At 49.3% G+C, this 18,097-nt stretch overlaps 1 protein-coding gene across 2 annotated transcripts in view; it reads left to right on the top strand.

Moving 5' to 3' along the window:
* The first annotated feature begins 9,316 nt into the window (after positions 1-9,316).
* WDR47 (WD repeat domain 47) overlaps positions 9,317-18,097 on the top strand; it is a 59,986-nt gene continuing 51,205 nt past the window's right edge. Inside the window, exon 1 of one of the 2 annotated variants that reach the window (XM_032976417.2) lies at positions 9,317-9,446. The gene's annotated coding sequence lies outside the window, so the exon portion shown is untranslated. Of the gene's footprint in view, positions 9,584-18,097 lie in introns of both variants that reach the window. The other variant, XM_032976416.2, reaches the window with a different exon arrangement.

Genomic DNA, 18,097 nt, shown 5'->3' with positions numbered 1-18,097 from the left:
TACCCCAACCCCTATCACTACCCCAACCCCTATCACCACCCCAACCTCTATCACTACCCCTACCTCTATCACTACCCCTATTACTACCCCAACTCCTATCGCTACCCCAACCCCTATCACTACCCCAACCCCTATCACCACCCCAACCTCTATCACTACCCCTACCTCTATCACTACCCCTATTACACCCCAACTCCTATCGCTACCCCAACCCCTATCACTACCCCAGCCCCTATCACTACCTCAAATATCAGTACCTCCTTAACGCTCCCAGCTGCCCTCCTGTCACCATAGCTACACCGCCACTTTTAATAGCAACCCCACTCGTTATTTGAACCACGATCATCTTAAGTACAACTTTTATAATGTTTGTAAAGCGCCTTGAAGTAAGGCGCTGCTGTATACGTCTTTCGAGGATAAGAGTGAACGAATTTAGATGGAGGAACCCTTTGGCAAGCTTTCAAATTGGAAGAATAACGTCACAAAAACAAGACCACACAAACACAGTTCACGAAGGGAAACTGTGTTTGTGTTTAGTTTGTTGGCCTTCAACCCGCACCTCCAATTAGCACGGTTGGCTACGTAGGGCACGAAATGAGGTCAGCACACATACAGTGAGGGAAAAAAGTATTTGATCCCCTGCTGATTTTGTACGTTTGCCCACTGACAAATGATCAGTCTATAATTTTAATGGTAGGTTTATTTGAACAGTGAGAGACAGAATAACAACAGAAAAATCCAGAAAAACGCATGTATAAAATGTTATAAGTTGATTTGCATTTTAATGAGGGAAATAAGTATTTGACCCCTCTGCAAAACATGTCTTAGTACTTGGTGGCAAAACCCTTGTTGGCAATCATAGAGGTCAGACGTTTCTTATAGTTGGCCACCAGGTTTGTACACATCTCAGGAGGGATTTTGTCCCACTCCTCTTTGCAGATCTTCTCCAAGTCATTAAGGTTTCGAGGCTGACGTTTGGCAACTCGAACCTTCAGCTCCCTCCACAGATTTTCTATGGGATTAAGGTCTGGAGACTGGCTAGGCCACTCCAGGACCTTAATGTGCTTCTTCTTGAGCCATTCCTTTGTTGCCTTGGCCGTGTGTTTTGGGTCATTGTCATGCTGGAATACCCATCCACGACCCATTTTCAATGCCCTGGCTGAGGGAAGGAGGTTCTCACCCAAGATTTGACGGTACATTGCCCCGTCCATCGTCCCTTTGATGCGGTGAAGTTGTCCTGTCCCCATAGCAGAAAAACACCCCCAAAGCATAATGTTTCCACCTCCATGTTTGACGGTGGGGATGGTGTTCTTGGGGTCATAGGCAGCATTCCTCCTCCAAACACGGCGAGTTGAGTTGATGCCAAAGAGCTCCATTTTGGTCTCATCTGACCACAACACTTTCACCCAGTTGTCCTCTGAATCATTCAGATGTTCATTGCCAAACTTCAGACAGGCATGTATATGCGCTTTCTTGAGCAGGGGGACCTTGCGGGCGCTGCAGGGTTTCAGTCCTTCACGGCGTAGTGTGTTACCAATTGTTTTCTTGGTGACTATGGTCCCAGTTGCCTTGAGATCATTGACAAGATCCTCCCGTGTAGTTCTGGGCTGATTCCTCACCGTTCTCATGATCATTGCAACTCCACGAGGTGAGATCTTGCATGGAGCCCCAGGCCGAGGGAGATTGACAGTTATTTTGTGTTTCTTCCATTTGCGAATAATCACACCAACTGTTGTCACCTTCTCACCAAGCTGCTTGGCAATGGTCTTGTAGCCAATTCCAGCCTTGTGTAGGTCTACAATCTTGTCCCTGACATCCTTGGAGAGCTCTTTGGTCTTGGCCATGGTGGAGAGTTTGGAATCTGATTGATTGCTTCTGTGGACAGGTGTCTTTTATACAGGTAACAAGCTGATATTAGGAGCACTCCCTTTCAGAGTGTGCTCCTAATCTCAGCTCGTTACCTGTATAAAAGACACCTGGGAGCCAGAAATCTTTCTGATTGAGAGGGGGTCAAATACTTATTTCCCTCATTAAAATGCAAATCAATTTATACAATTTTTGACATGCGTTTTTCTGGATTTTGTTGTTGTTATTCTGTCTCTCACTGTTCAAATAAACTTACCATTAAAATTATAGACTGATCATTTCTTTGTCAGTGGGCAAACGTACAAAATCAGCAGGGGATCAAATACTTTTTTTCCCTCACTGTACAATCCGTGATCACGAACATTTTCGTGATCACGGAAGTTCAAAATCTTCTTCGGACACCAAGGTCTCGAACTGTTACAGCCTCACGTCACTTTACACTACATTATGATACTCTACACTCCTATACCCTACACTACATGATACACTACTATACACTACACTATTATAAACCACTACTATACACTACACTATACACTACACTATACATTACTATACACCCACACTATACTATACACTACTATACACCCACACTATACACTACAGCACTAACACTATTACTATACACTACATTATACTGTTACAGCCTTACGTCACTATACACTACACTAGCATACTCTACACTCCTATACCCTACACTATATGATACACTACTATACACTGCACTTATAAACCACTATACACTACAGTATACACTACTATCCACCCACACTATACACTACAACACTAACACTATTACTATACACTACATTATACTGTTACAGCCTCACGTCACTATACACTACACTAGGATACTCTACACTCTACACTCCTATACCCTACACTACATGATACACTACTATACACTACACTATACACTACACTGTTACAGCCTTATGTCGCTATACACTACACTATGATACTCTACATAATACACTCCTAAACACTAAACTACATGATACACTACACGATTATAAACCACTAATCTACACTATACACTACATTACTATACACCCACACTATACTATACACTTATATACTGCACTATACACTACAACACGAACACTATACATTACTATACACTAAATTATATTGTTACAGCCTCGGTGTGGAACTCTTAACCGTTTGTACATACGCAACATCAAATGCACTTTTGACTTTTAAGAAACATCGAAAGGCCGCTTGTCTTCATGGGTCAGGGCTTTCGAGCAGCCCTGAGACTTGTCTGTATAATCGTGCGCATTCTGAATGTCATCAGCTTTCCTCTTGCTGTATTCAAGAGTAGTACCGCAGCAGCCCGAGTTGTTATTGACGTCGAGGGATTTGTTTTAACCGACGGGAGCGGAGTAGACTGCTGCTGTCACGGTTATCGGCGCTTTCAAAAAGGGACTCCTTGGCAATTCGTTTGTTGGGGTTCTTTTTTTCCCTTTTTTTTATATACACACATAACGCTGACGTTGAGCTCTTTCTGCCCTTTGTCTCCGTAACCGCAGCGATCGCAATGAACGCACGTGTGGTTCCGCACGTGTGGTTCCGCACGTGTGGTTCCTCACGTGTGGTTCCGCACGTGTGGTTCCGCACGTGTGGTTCCTCACGTGTGGCTACGCACGTGTGGTTACGCACGTGTGGTTCCTCACGTGTGGTTCCGCACGTGTGGTTCCGCACGTGTGGTTCCTCACGTGTGGCTACGCACGTGTGGTTACGCACGTGTGGTTCCTCACGTGTGGTTCCGCACGTGTGGTTCCGCACGTGTGGTTCCTCACGTGTGACTACGCACGTGTGACTACGCACGTGTGGTTCCTCACGTGTGGTTCTGCACGTGTGGTTCCTCACGTGTGGCTACGCACGTGTGGTTACGCACGTGTGGTTCCTCTCGTGTGGTTCCTCACGTGTGGTTCCTCACGTGTGACTACGCACGTGTGGCTACGCACGTGCGGAACCACACGTGAGGAACCACACGTGTGGTTCCGCACGTGTGGTTCTCACGTGTGGTTCCTCACGTGTGGTTCCGCACGTGTGGTTCTCACGTGTGGTTCCTCACGTGTGACTACACACGTGTGACTACGCACGTGTGGTTCCTCACGTGTGGCTACGCACGTGTGGTTCCTCACGTGTGGTTCCTCACGTGTGGTTCCTCACGTGTGACTACACACGTGTGGCTGCTACGCACGTGCGGAACCACACGTGTGGCTACGCACGTGTGGTTCCTCACGTGTGGCTACGCACGTGTGGTTCCTCACGTGTGGTTCCTCACGTGTGGTTCCTCACGTGTGACTACACACGTGTGGCTGCTACGCACGTGCGGAACCACACGTGTGGCTACGCACGTGTGGTTCCTCACGTGTGGCTACGCACGTGTGGTTCCTCACGTGTGGTTCCTCACGTGTGACTACACACGTGTGGTTATGCACGTGTGGTTCCTCACGTGTGGTTCCGCACGTGTGGTTACGCACATGTGGTTCCGCACGTGTGGTTCCTCATGTGTGACTACACACGTGTGGTTCCTCACGTGTGGTTCCTCACGTGTGGTTCCTCACGTGTGACTACACACGTGTGGTTCCTCACGTGTGGTTCCTCACGTGTGGTTCCTCACGTGTGGTTCCACACGTGTGGTTCCGCACGTGTGGAACCTCACGTGTGGTTCCTCACGTGTGGTTCCTCACGTGCGGAACCACACGTGTGGTTCCGCACGTGTGGAACCTCACGTGTGGTTCTGCACGTGTGGTTCCGCAGCACGACGCTGAGCCGCGGTGGTTGCTGTCAATGAGCGTGGTGCCTACAAGAGGCCTACTCTGACCCCCTGACCCGAGTGCGGACTCTGAACCCCTAAGGGGCCGTCCATAAATGACGTCACGTACCTGGGGGGGGGGGGTTGAGAAATGTGACGTCACATCAAAATGCGCAACTTTAAATAAATATAGACACAACACGTTCTACTTAATTAAATAGACTTTTTAATAAATGTTTTTTCCTACAACATCAGAGCGCAGCGCCACATTAAATACGCACTACAATGTGACAATAGTTTAAAGATATTTGAAGCATGTTTTATTTGGGGGGGGGGGGCAGAGCTTTGTGACGTCATATTTGAGGGGGGGTCTGACTTTGTGACGAGGGGGGGGGGTCAAAGATCGTCCAAAATCACGTGACGTTGTTTATGGACGGCCCCTAACTCTGACACTGCTCCTTGAACCCAATCCTGACCCGAGCACTTTGCATAACCCCGACGGCTAGCGAAAATTCAACCTCAGTGACACTCAACCCTGGCTATAACTCGAGACTTGGCTCTAACCCTCTTCATAATGCTCTGCCTGACCTACTCCTGACCGAGTCCCTTTCCATAACCGTGGCGCTGAAAGTATGGCTAACTTTGACCATAGTCCTGACCCGAATTCTTGAACCCCTAACCCAAATGCTAGTCCTGTGACCTTCAACCTGACCATAGCCACAGTGCCGGATTATCGTAGTAGCACAAGTAGCTACACATGATGCTACGGGCCCCGCAACTTTCAAGGGCCCCGCGCTAAACGCTTTCAAGCTATCAATTCCGGTTCAGTGATTCTGCACTTGCTCTATTACTATAGTACTATACCGCCTTCAACTTTTTTTATGAATGACCGAGTGTTTAAGGTTAGCGATGTGTCGTATTATCTATTTATATAGCAAATGATCAAATACAATTACATTACTATGCAAGTTAAAATTTTGTGTTTTAATATTAACGTGTTTTTTTTTATTTAGGGCCCGTTTGATAACATATGCTACAGGGCCCGCACTAGCTTCATCCGGCACTGCATAGGCATTACCTAACTCCTGGCTATAACTTGAACCCCAAGGCTGATTCTAACCTTAACCCTGAATAAACCTACATCTATCCATAACCCTGATTTAAACTGGCCATAACTCTTGACCATATGTATTAACCGTAGCTCCTGGTAATCCTATCACAAAGTCTAAAACGCTTTAACCTTAACCCTCGCCTTAATTCTGACTCTGATGACCAGCGGCAAGATGTTATCTCCCTCGCCTGGTATCTAGGAGGTTTTATATTTGGAATCTACATGTTCTCTCCGTGGTCCCATGGATTATTTTCCGGGGTTTTCCCCTCCACATTTAGGATCAACATCATTCGTTTAAGAGTGTTTAGCTGCTGCTATACATTTCCACAGACCACTTCGTTGAGCTATCATTTGTGGCGAGGTCGCTTCTGAAAAAGTGTAGTTTTACTTTCAACCTGAAACATCACTCTGACCCTAACTTAACTCCGCATCTGACCATAACCCTGACTCTTCAACTCTTGGCCGTTCATTCCGCCTGGTGTTTTTTTTGCCCTGACATTGAAGCAAACGAATCACGCGGTTAGATTTCCCACACCACAGAGACGCCCACTGCAGGAATCCGGTTACCTATGTTGACGTCGTGGATGGCTGTTGAACTTCTTTCGCGCCGTACGTAGCCAACCTCGGCAATCGGAGGTGCGGGGGGGATGACAACTAAACGCGGTTCTAAAGAAATTTGGTTTTAAAATGTAGATGATTTGAAAGTGCTCAGCTCCAGTGGTCTTCCTCATATCGGAAGAGCGTTCCAGACGGCCGCAGAGGCGCATCCGAAAGCGTCTTTGTTCGATGGTTCGCCGAGATCTGCCGCTGCGAGGATTATCCAGAGTCAGGGCGATGCTTTGTCGACGTCTGTGAAAAGGCGCTGTAATAAATGGCTCATGGCGGACCCCCAGTATAAATATTCTGCTCCTTGAGATCTGCAAGGTAAGGCATGATCGAAACATGCATTGGGATTATATATGTAGTGGAGTAGATAATGCGCATAGGAATTGGCCATATACAGTACATACAGACAGACAAGGAGAACGGGTCACACGAGGTCGAACAGGTGGTCGAGTCGCGGGTGGCGTAAACAACCCCAAGTAATTAAGGGAGTCGCGGCACGAGGGCTGTGATTGGTCGAGAGGCTGTTAGCGTTAAGTGGTGGCGTCTGGATGTCTGAGGAAGGGGACAGGTACGGGCTGGTGGGAAACGGCCAGCGAGCCACGTGGCAATTTAATTAAGGCTAATGCGAGAGGGGATAAAACGCGAGGTGGTTTGAACGGAGGGGAGTTGCTGCTGGGGAGTTGTTGCTGGGCAGCTGTTGGCGAGAGGTGAAGAGATATGAAGAAGACAGCTGGAAATGTTAGGGAAGAATAGATAGAGAGCCGGACCCCAAAGACAGTAAATAGCGATAGGGAGAGTCAGCGTTAGCGGAGATGGAGTCACTGTGTGTGAATAGATGGAAGTCACTGCGTGTGAAGAGATAGCGGCGACACTGTGTGTGGAAGAGATAGAAGACGGACCACTGTGTGTGGAAGGGAAGACACTGTGTGTGAAGAGATAGGCGAAGAAACACTGTGTGTGGAAGGGGATGCACGGACGGCGGAGCACGGAGAGAATTACTGTGTGTACGGAACGATGGAATAAAAGTGACGGCGGAAAAAGAGACGGTTGTCGTCCGAGTGAATTCACGGCACTACGTATAGATGATTTAGCTGCTGTGCATTTCCACATGACCAGAAGCCACTTTGTTGATTTGTGATGGCCAGGTCGCCTTTGAAGAAGAGCCACACACAGCTTTTTGCCTGGTAGGATGAGGATGAATTTTGATTTAAAGCTTTCGTGACTGCAGTAATTCATATTCTTAGCTCTTTCGGTAAAGTCACGTTGAAGGGAAACAATAAAATAATAAAATATATAAAACAATAAAAATTCTCACCTGATGACGACCGTTTGTGTTATGGTCGAAACGTCGTGATAATTTTTTTATTGTTTCATATATATTTTATTATTTTATTGTTTCCCTTCAACGTGACTTTACCGAAAGAGCTAAGAATAAGGATGAGGATGGTTTAGTTTTATTTTGTTGTACTTATTGTGCTTTGCACTGGTGTCGTGATTTTTGTTTCGTTGTTGTAGCAACGTTCCTACCACGTGCCCCCACTGGACATCCGTGAGCATGAGCTGATTCATATAAATATAGATGATTTATTATCTTCTTTGGTTCTTTCGGTTAAAGTCACGTAGAATGAGAATAAAATAATAAATTGATTAAATATAATAACACAATTTGTGAGAATATTATTGCGTTATTTTATTTTATCAATGTATTACTTTATTCTCATTCTACGTGACTTAACCGAAATAACCAAAGAAGATGAATCCTTGCAGTCACGAAAGCTTTAAATCGAAATGATTGATTATTATTATAAATAAAAAAGAGGGTCTCACACCCCGATCGGCCGATCCTGCGCTGTCAATGCTCCACCCATCCCTCGGGCCACAGCCAAGGCCACAGACAGACAACCCCCCGCGTTCCGTCTCCACTGCGGGACGTTCTGTGGACGTCCTGTGGACGTTCAAGACGCAGCGTCATCAGCACCCGTAGCGACCGTCGACAGATCGACAAACAAAACACGTGGGTCACGTGGCGCCCCGCTCGGCCAATCGTAAACGCCCGCCCGCTATTGCAATGGGTAGAGGGGGGGGAGGTCACAGCCCGGCGGTGGCCATGTTGGGTAGGGAAGCTCAGCGGCGGCCATGTTAGATAGGGAAGCTCAACGGCGGCCATGTTGGGTAGGGAAGCCGCCCCCACCACTCAACCCACCCCCCCCATCCTGCCGACAGAATCGGAATCAGAATCTTTGTTGAGGCTGCAGCAGGAACAGGAATCCCGATGAACTGCGAAGCAATTTTTTGTTTTGTTTAACACGTAGCAGGCGACCAATATCATCTATAATAGAGGGGTTTTTTGGTGGGTTAGATCGCGTAAAAATATAAATGTTGTGTCGTTAAACCCGCCACCACCCGACACAGCCAACCAGTAAGGGTTGTCACGTAAACTGAACGTGGCCAATTCGTCACTAGTACAGCACTAGCGTATAGTGTAGTGTACAGTGTAGTGTATCGTGTAGTGTAGTGTATAGTAGTGTAGTGTATAGTGTAGTGTATCGTGTAGTGTATAGTAGTGTAGTGTATAGTAGTGTATAGTGTAGTGTATAGTAGTGTAGTGTATAGTAGTGTAGTGTATAGTGTAGTATATAGTGTAGTGTATAGTGTAGTGTATAGTGTAGTATATAGTGTAGTGTATAGTGTACTAGTACAGCACACCGGTTGTGTGTTTGGAGAGCCAAGCCACAACATTGACAATCTCAAGTACGACGTTTCGCCAGTAATTACAACCAGCTTCATCAGGCGGACAGACAGATTTGTGGAGAAGTCTTCCTGTCTCGTTCCTTACGTAGAGGCGTAGATGTCGTGAATCCCCACGTGCCCACTCGGGTCACGTGCCCACCCCCCCTAGCCCCCTACTCCCACCCCGCCTCCCCTTTCCCTACCCAAGATGGCGGCGCGAGGCTTTCCCGACCCAAGATGGCGGCGCGAGGCTTCTGTCGCTCGCCTGCGCTGGGCGTGAACCGCGGAGCCATCGCGACGCAGCCGCGCGCGCTCTGACGGAGCGGGCACCGCGGCGGTGGTGGTGGTGGTGGTGGCCGTGTCGAGGTGGGTGAGTGGAGGCGATAAACTCGGAAGCCTTGGGACTCGCAGACCTAGGATCTGGGACCTGGGACCTGGGATCTGGGACCTGGGCAGTCGCCCCCCAACGGAGAAGGGGGGGGGGGGAGCCCCCCTATCGCTTGGTGGGTCCCCACATCGAGCGCGCTAAGAGAGGGAGCTCTCTCTCGCTCTCCTCTCTCGCTGTGCGTGCGTGAGCGCGGCGCCATGGACGCGCGCGTTGCTGAGCAATTAAGAACAGCAGCGCAGGCAAAGCCGCGAGCTGGAACCTGATCCCTGTGCCGCCTCCCCGCTACCCCCCCCCCGATCCCTGCAAGCCCCCCGCACCCCCCCCCGATCCCTGCTCCCCCCGCTACCTCCCCCCCCCGCTCCCTGCCCCCCCCGATCCCTGCCCCCCCCCCGATCCCTGCCCCCCCCCCCTGATCCCTGCAAGCCCCCCGCTCCCCCCCCGATCCCTGCCCCCCCCCCAATCCCTGCTCCCCCCGCTACCTCCCCCCCGCTCCCTGCCCCCCCCCGATCCCTGCCCCCCCCCGATCCCTGCCCCCCCCCGCTCCCTGCCCCCCCCCGCTCCCTGCCCCCCCCCGCTCCCTGCCCCCCCCCGCTCCCTGCCCCCCCCCCGCTCCCTGCCCCCCCCGATCCCTGCTCCCCCAGATCCCTGTCCCCCCCCCGATCCCTGCTCCCTGCCCCCCCCGATCCCTGCCCCCCCCCTGCTCCCTGCTCCCCCGCTGGTGCTGCTCTCACTGCGGCTGTGTTGCAGCTCACCGCAGCAACCCCGCCCGTTACCATCACTACCACCGTTACCATCACTACCACCGTTACCATCACTACCACCGTTACCATCACTACCACCGTTACCATCACTACCACCGTTACCACGGTTACCATCACTACCACCGTTACCATCACTACCACCGTTACCATCACTACCACCGTTACCATCACTACCACCGTTACCATCACTACCACCGTTACCATCACTACCACCGTTACCATCACTACCACCGTTACCATCACTACCACCGTTACCATCACTACCACCGTTACCATCACTACCACCGTTACCATCACTACCACCGTTACCATCACTACCACCGTTACCATCACTACCACCGTTACCATCACTACCACCGTTACCATCACTACCACCGTTACCATCACTACCACCGTTACCACGGTTACCATCACTACCACCGTTACCATCACTACCACCGTTACCATCACTACCACCGTTACCATCACTACCACCGTTACCATCACTACCACCGTTACCATCACTACCACCGTTACCATCACTACCACCGTTACCATCACTACCACCGTTACCATCACTACCACCGTTACCATCACTACCACCGTTACCATCACTACCACCGTTACCATCACTACCACCGTTACCATCACTACCACCGTTACCATCACTACCACCGTTACCATCACTACCACCGTTACCATCACTACCACCGTTACCACGGTTACCATCACTACCACGGTTACCATCACTACCACCGTTACCACCGTTACCATCACTACCACCGTTACCATCACTACCACCGTTACCACGGTTACCATCACTACCACCGTTACCACCGTTACCATCACTACCACCGTTACCATCACTACCACCGTTACCATCACTACCACCGTTACCATCACTACCACCGTTACCATCACTACCACCGTTACCACGGTTACCATCACTACCACCGTTACCACCGTTACCATCACTACCACCGTTACCATCACTACCACCGTTACCATCACTACCACCGTTACCATCACTACCACCGTTACCATCACTACCACCGTTACCATCACTACCACCGTTACCACGGTTACCATCACTACCACGGTTACCATCACTACCACCGTTACCACCGTTACCATCACTACCACCGTTACCATCACTACCACCGTTACCACGGTTACCATCACTACCACCGTTACCACCGTTACCATCACTACCACCGTTACCATCACTACCACCGTTACCATCACTACCACCGTTACCATCACTACCACCGTTACCATCACTACCACCGTTACCACGGTTACCATCACTACCACCGTTACCACCGTTACCATCACTACCACCGTTACCATCACTACCACCGTTACCATCACTACCACCGTTACCATCACTACCACCGTTACCATCACTACCACCGTTACCACGGTTACCATCACTACCACGGTTACCATCACTACCACCGTTACCACCGTTACCATCACTACCACCGTTACCATCACTACCACCGTTACCACGGTTACCATCACTACCACCGTTACCACCGTTACCATCACTACCACCGTTACCATCACTACCACCGTTACCATCACTACCACCGTTACCATCACTACCACCGTTACCATCACTACCACCGTTACCACGGTTACCATCACTACCACCGTTACCACCGTTACCATCACTACCACCGTTACCATCACTACCACCGTTACCATCACTACCACCGTTACCATCACTACCACCGTTACCATCACTACCACCGTTGCCACGGTTACCATCACTACCACCGTTACCACCGTTACCATCACTACCACCGTTACCACGGTTACCATCACTACCACCGTTACCATCACTACCACCGTTACCACGGTTACCATCACTACCACGGTTACCATCACTACCACCGTTACCACCGTTACCATCACTACCACCGTTACCATCACTACCACCGTTACCACGGTTACCATCACTACCACCGTTACCACCGTTACCATCACTACCACCGTTACCATCACTACCACCGTTACCATCACTACCACCGTTACCATCACTACCACCGTTACCATCACTACCACCGTTACCACGGTTACCATCACTACCACCGTTACCACCGTTACCATCACTACCACCGTTACCATCACTACCACCGTTACCATCACTACCACCGTTGCCACGGTTACCATCACTACCACCGTTACCACCGTTACCATCACTACCACCGTTACCACGGTTACCATCACTACCACCGTTACCATCACTACCACCGTTACCATCACTACCACCGTTACCACGGTTACCATCACTACCACCGTTACCATCACTACCACCGTTACCATCACTACCACCGTTACCATCACTACCACCGTTACCACGGTTACCATCACTACCACCGTTACCACCGTTACCATCACTACCACCGTTACCATCACTACCACCGTTACCACGGTTACCATCACTACCACCGTTACCACCGTTACCATCACTACCACCGTTACCATCACTACCACCGTTACCATCACTACCACCGTTACCATCACTACCACCGTTACCACGGTTACCATCACTACCACCGTTACCACCGTTACCATCACTACCACCGTTACCATCACTACCACCGTTACCATCACTACCACCGTTACCATCACTACCACCGTTACCATCACTACCACCGTTGCCACGGTTACCATCACTACCACCGTTACCACCGTTACCATCACTACCACCGTTACCACGGTTACCATCACTACCACCGTTACCATCACTACCACCGTTACCATCACTACCACCGTTACCACGGTTACCATCACTACCACCGTTACCATCACTACCACCGTTGCCACGGTTACCATCACTACCACCGTTACCACGGTTACCATCACTACCACCGTTACCACGGTTACCATCACTACCACCGTTACCACCGTTACCATCACTACCACCGTTACCACGGTTACCATCACTACCACCGTTACCACCGCTACCACCGTTACCACCGTTACCATCACTACCACCGTTACCACGGTTACCATCACTTCCACCGTTACCATCACTACCACCGTTACCACGGTTACCACCACTACCACCGCTACCACCGTTACCATCACTACCACCGTTACCATCACTACCACCGTTACCACGGTTACCATCACTACCACTGTTACCATCACTACCACCGTTACCACGGTTACCACCGTTTCACAACCACAGCCCGTGCCTCTGTGGCGGTAACTTTGCCGCAGTCTCAGCTGTGACCAATGTGTTACCCTGATTACCAGTGTGTTACCCTGGTTACCAATGTGTTACCCTGGTTACCAGTGTGTTACCCTGGTTACCATTGTGTTATCCTGATTACCAGTGTGTTACCCTGGTTACCATTGTGTTACCCTGGTTACCAATGTGTTACCCAGGTTTCCAATGTGTTACCACAGTCGTTACCAATGTGTTACCCTGGTTACCAGTGTGTTACCCTGGTTACCAATGTGTTACCCTGGTTACCATTGTGTTACCACGGTCGTTACCAATGTGTTACCCTGGTTACCAGTGTGTTACCCTGGTTACCAATGTGTTACCCTGGTTACCAATGTGTTACCACGGCCGTTACCAATGTTACCCTGGTTACCAATGTGTTACCCTGGTTACCAGTGTGTTACCCTGGTTACCAATGTGTTACCCTGGTTACCATTGTGTTACCACGGTCGTTACCAATGTGTTACCCTGGTTACCAGTGTGTTACCCTGGTTACCAATGTGTTACCCTGGTTACCATTGTGTTACCACGGCCGTTACCAATGTTACCCTGGTTACCAATGTGTTACCCTGGTTACCAGTGTGTTACCCTGGTTACCAATGTGTTACCCTGGTTACCAATGTGTTACCAAGGCCGTTACCAAGTGTTACCCTGGTTACCATCCAAAAATGGGAGGGGTGGGGCTGGGTGGGGAGGGAGGGGCTGGGTGGGGAGGGGATGGTGGGGAGGGGCTGGGTGGGGGGGCTGGGTGGGGGGTGGGAGGGGTGGGGCTGGGTGGGGAGGGGCTGGTCACCCCGTGGTGCCCTTATAAAACTCAACGTGTAACCTACTCACGCCGGCTTGTGCCCGCCCTCAGTCGGGCATATTTGCGGAATACACCACGTGGTGCCGCCGTTGACCCTGGCCATTGACCGAGCAACCCAACGTTCCTACCAGCTCCTCCCTCCGCAGGAGAATGTGTTAAGGGGTTCAAGGGCAATGCGTCAATCTTGATTTGAGGCTTTCGTGACTGCAGGAATCCATACTCTTTGGTTCTTTCGGTAAAGTTACGTAGGTAGAAAATTTCGATTTAAAGCTTTCGTGACTGCAATGATTCATCTTCTTTGGTTCTTTCGGTAAAGTCACGTAGAATGAGAATAAAATAATAAATTGATAAAATAAAATAACACAATAATATTCTCACGACGTGGCTCTTTCACTCCAGCGCTGTCCTACCAGACAGTCTCGTCCCTTCACCTGATGAAGGCCGCTTATGTTGTGGCCGAAACGTCGTGAGAATATTATTGTGTTATTTTATTTTATCAATTTATTATTTTATTCTCATTCTACGTGACTTTACCGAAAGAACCAAAGAAGGTAGAAAATTAATAAAATAAATCAACGACGTTTCGATCGCAACACCAAGCGGTTCCACTGCTGGATCCTACTATTTTCCGCCTGAGGACGACCGCTTGTGTTGTGATTTATATTCTATTTTCTACCCACGTTACTTTACCGAAAGAATCAAAGATTACGGGCTATGCGTCACTCATCACGTTACTTAGTCCGTGACTGCGTGACACACGCCAACAATCCCAGCCGGTTGCCCCCAGTTTATTTTATTTTATTTATTTGTTCATTTATTTGGTATAGCCCTGTGAGCCATTCGGCTCTTGAATCGGGTGCAACCGCAACAAACAAAAACATGAACAAGAAGAACATCTTAAAGCGACGACGCGCAAAACAGAAAAATCCAGGGAAAAAGCACCGTACATTAACGCTGTGTGCAAAAATCCCAGTGGGATGCAAGTCAAACAACAAAAACAACAACCATAAGACAATTTAGATTAAAGTTATCAGTCTAACTCTGTACTGCAACAAACACAAACATGGCTAAACCCAAAACGTTTTCGAAATCACCAAAAAGAAAGCTATAAAAGCAATGTAACAGCGATCATAGGAACTGTGATTCAAATTGAACAATAAACGATCTGCATAACATGTACGACCAAACTTTGCAGACATAGCTGGCAGCATGAGTCACTCCATAACAGTAGGAGTATCTAAACGTTTCAATGCACTCAACCATCACCATCTTCATCCAAGGTAAAGATCCCCCGTGTAGCCTTAGCAGACTGTTGGGGGCAAGTGCCGTTAGCGAGTAGCACCTGTGAAATCCGGCACGGCGCACGAGGGGGCGGTTGGGTTGCCAGCACAACGCCCGGCCGCCTTTGTCTCCCCAGTGGCGATGTTTACGCTGAGTCGAGCGTGGGGGGAGGCCCAGGACCGATCTTGATTTGAAGCTTTCGTGACTGCAGGAATCCATGCTCTTTGGTTCTTTCGGTAAAGTCGCATAGGGTGGATCGCAACACAAGCAATCGTCATCAGGTGGTGCAGCCACAGCAAGAAAAAAAACTGCTGAATTAGGCTCAGGACCGGTGAAGATATTTGTCGCTGGTGTTGGCCGTGAGCGGGAATTGAATTGGCGTCGCCGGGGTTCGTAGTGCAGCGCGCAAGCCACTGCAACTACCGCTCCGCTCCCCACCATCACCACAACCACCATCAGTCACGATCGATCCACTGCCGGATGAAGGCTTCATCAAGGCCTCCCGTTGTCACCGCTCACGACCCATGCACCTTTTGATCTCCCGATGCGGCAGCTGAAACTATGGTGCGTTTTATTTTTTAATCTCCCCTCCCCCCGCCGCCGCCTCTATCTACCCAGCAGTCTACATGGCTGCACCACAGTTGTTGATTGGCTGGTCGCGTGTGGCGGGGTCAAGTGTGGGTAAGTCCCCACCTCACTGTCTTCCAAGACCTTCTGGTCGGTCAAAATTGTTTACGATCAAACTATTTATTTTTTTTAGCAGGTAAGGCCCACAAGAGCTATATAGCTATTTTGCAAAAGCGACCTGACTCAATACAGTGGCTTATTATCACGTGGAAATTCATGGCACCGGAGAAAAATCCACGCGGCCACGGGGGAGAGAGACGCACGCAAACTCCAAATATACAGGAGGCATCGTCAGGATCGGGATCGAACCCACGGCCTCCTGCGTACCAGGCGAGTGATGCAACAACTCCTAGCCACCGCAGCGCCCCCTAAAACACGCTCCGAGTCCAGCGGAGGGCCCTACCGGCAGCATTGGCGCGAGCGGGAGACATTGCAGCGCTGTGCGTCTACCCCTGTGTGCGTCCTTCCACTTGCCACCCTTTGCTTCCATCATCTTAGGTGTCACAAGCTGCTGCGCCCCCCCCCCCCTTTAGTAACGCAGCTAACATGGAGAGGAACACTCCTCTTGGGACCTGTCATCATCACGCCGCCATCCTTGCCGGAGCTCTTGAGCCAAACTACCATTGGCTCCGCTTCGGAGTTTTAAAGGCATCAAGGGGATAGGGCAAATTGTCGAGAATGGGCGACAATTCCTCTAACTCAGGGGTGGGGAACGTACGGCCCGCGGGCCGTACGAGGCCCCGCGAAATCATTTGGTGTGGCCCTGCCAAGGCAACCGCAGGCGGGACTCGAAATTCAATAAATCTAGGTAGAGCAAACCTGGAAAAGCAGTTGTGAGTAGCAGCAACATCGTCAATACCGGCTAACATCATCACCACACGTCTCGCCAAAGAGAAGCAATTCCAGCGCATCGCATTAGGTTGGCGAGTTAATGAAACGTTTGACCAAATATAAACGGGCTAATTTTTAAGTTGATCGTTTTGTATGGCCCGCGAATGATGTTATATAAATATCCAAATGGCCCTTGGCAGAAAAAAGGTTCCCCGCCTCTGCTCGAACATTTAGAAACACGCGTTTGGATTATTTGGCTGCTATAAATGTCCAATGAGCACGGTTGGCTACATACATTCAGCATGCATACATGTACATGGCTATGTCAGTGGGCTTTATCAGATAAAATAGAAAAATTGTTTAGTTTGGATTAATTTTTATCGATTTGTTTACCTTTACCATACTTTGCACTCCTATCGTTTTTGTATTGTTTGTTATTTTGTAACCTTCTTACCGCCCCTACTAGACACCTGTGCAAAAGAGCTTCTTAGCTCGTCATATTTCTCCAGGATAAAGAAAGATTCTGATTCTGAATAGGCACGGCGTCTCCTGAATGCGACACGGGCAACACAGGTGGAATAAAATGATCGTTAAATACTACCTACTAGTAATGAATAACGTCAACTTGTAACGCACGGTGTTGACTCATCGCTCTCGAAGTGAGAAAGGAAGAGAGAGAGAGAAACATCCTGGGATAAACCAGCAAATCTTCCAGAAAATAAACCCCAACGTATTACAACGCTGCGTGCAAAAAGTCCCAGTGTGATGCAAGTCGAACGATAACGACCGTAAGACAATTTTTATTAAAGTTATCAGGCCAACATTATGAGACCTCCTTTGCCAGAAACAAGATATAGGAATAGGTTTTACCCTTTTAACTGGCACAAAAATAAAGGTGTCAGTTTTTGTGCCAGTTAAAAGGGTAAAACCTATTCCTATATCTTGTTTCTGGCAAAGGAGGTATCATAATGTAAATGCTCACCCCGAGCCCTCAATACTCTGATAGTGCGCTGTTTTTTGAGTTGTACGCCTTTTGGCGTCTTCTGGTCCAACACCAATGGAGACTAGGCTCTAAGAAAAGCTGTCTCGGGTGTGGACCAATCA

Source organism: Petromyzon marinus, chromosome 59 (genome assembly GCF_048934315.1).
Source record: "Petromyzon marinus isolate PM22_M1 ecotype Great Lakes invasive population chromosome 59, UKy_Petmar_22M1.pri1.0, whole genome shotgun sequence".
Taxonomy (NCBI): Eukaryota; Metazoa; Chordata; class Hyperoartia; order Petromyzontiformes; family Petromyzontidae; genus Petromyzon; species Petromyzon marinus.
This window is presented reverse-complemented; position numbering and strand designations above follow the sequence as displayed.